This window comes from Nicotiana tomentosiformis, chromosome 9 (genome assembly GCF_000390325.3).
Source record: "Nicotiana tomentosiformis chromosome 9, ASM39032v3, whole genome shotgun sequence".
NCBI lineage: Eukaryota > Viridiplantae > Streptophyta > Magnoliopsida > Solanales > Solanaceae > Nicotiana > Nicotiana tomentosiformis.
The window spans coordinates 65,310,720-65,312,479 of record NC_090820.1 but is presented as its reverse complement, the minus strand read 5'-3'; positions in this window follow the sequence as shown (position 1 = coordinate 65,312,479).

Here is a 1,760-nt window from a genome sequence, read left to right as displayed (position 1 = left end):
TAATTCGTTATATTTGTATTTATGCCTCCACCATGCTAGTTAGTTGAAGTTACATTCCTTTTCCTGATTGTTGTCATCACCTCTATGCTTTCCGCCTAGTCTGTCACTGATGCCCTTATGTACATTCTCGTTCATTATTGCTACTTGCGTATTTTCTACTTTGTCATTAATGTTATCGGCATTTCTGCCATCCGGTTAGTACTGTTGTATGCATATTTGGTGAGGATGAGATAAATGCACGAAGGGTGTTGCTGTGCAATTGACTTGATATCAGAGTATATTCCTCACGTTATGAAAGTTTTGGGGTGACTATTGTGGTTTATTGGTTTCTCTCTAAGGAATAGATTGGTTGAGATATTGGAAACTGTTGAATTGTGATCTCTTTTAGTACTCTGTTATTGTTTTGTACATTCGCTTCGTGTATTCTATACTGTTATACTGTAGTATAGTTTTATTGCTAGATTTCGGTACGGATTTTTATTAGTGAGCATCTGTTTACTAAAAAGCCTTGTCACTACTTCGACAAGATTAGACAAAATACTTACTGGGTACATGGGGTCGGTTGTACTCATACTTCACTTCTGCACCTTACGTGCAGACTTTTGGAGCGGAGCTGCTAGTGATGTCGGGAGCTGACCCTGAAGATGTTCGTGTATTCCGGATATAGCTTCCACTTGTCCTTGGTGGCTTTGTGCTTGGGCGGGGTATAGGGGTTCTCAAGGTTCTAGTAGTAGTGTTTTTTTCACAACTAAATGAGCTTGAAGTTTATTTGTCGTAGGGAATTGAGGAAGTGAATCCCGACGACTCCTTTAATCTTTTGGAACGGTGGAAGGACAAAGAAAAATACTTTCCGATTCTTCAAGGATGGCCCGAGATATTTTAACTATTCAAGCTTCAACAGTGGCATTAGAGAGCGCTGTCAGTCAAGCAAGACTTCAACTCGGTGATTATAGAGCGTCTATGAGGGAGAGCTTTGAAAAATCAGTACTTTTAAGAGATTGGATCCGGTCGGAAAGAAGAAATTTTGGACTTGCTTAATCACATCCAGATGAAGACGAAGCTTACGAAGAAATGCTAGCTGAACTTGCGGAGGATGTTGCTTCGCCCGGAAGTGGCGATGACCAAGCTACTTTACCGCCACCACCAACGGAAATTCCTCCGGACCTTGATGGATTTATGAAGTTTGTAAGAGATACCATGTAACTTGTATGAACAAAAATTAGTATGTATTACGTAACTTGTATTTTGGCACATCTTGATTAGTTTCTTTTTTCTTCTCAATGGTGGTATTAGCACCTTGTTGTGCTCATTCCATAGGGGGATGAAGATTAAGAAATATATTACCATATTTTTTTAATGGTATAATAAAATTACAAGGCATTTCTTTGAATATCTCTTTACAATATTTTTGTCTTTAGACTTTAAATTTGAATTAAAAAATATTAACAAATTTAGGTCACAATTCTATAATAAAATTTATAAGGCATTGCCTTAGATATTATTTTTAACTTCCTTTTGTCTCTAATTTCTATTTAATTTTTTTTTTAAAATCCGTTGGGCCCACTTAACCCATTTAGCCCGCGGGCCGAGACCGTTTAGCCCCGGGACCAAACGGTCCCGGTTCCGGGCCAGTTCATACAAAAAAACCATTTAGCCTAGAACCGTTTGACCCGTTTTATTTGGAATCGGCCCGAAACCGTTTGGACGGTCTTGGCCCATTTAGGCGTGGGACCGGCACATTTGCCACCCTTACTTTTAAC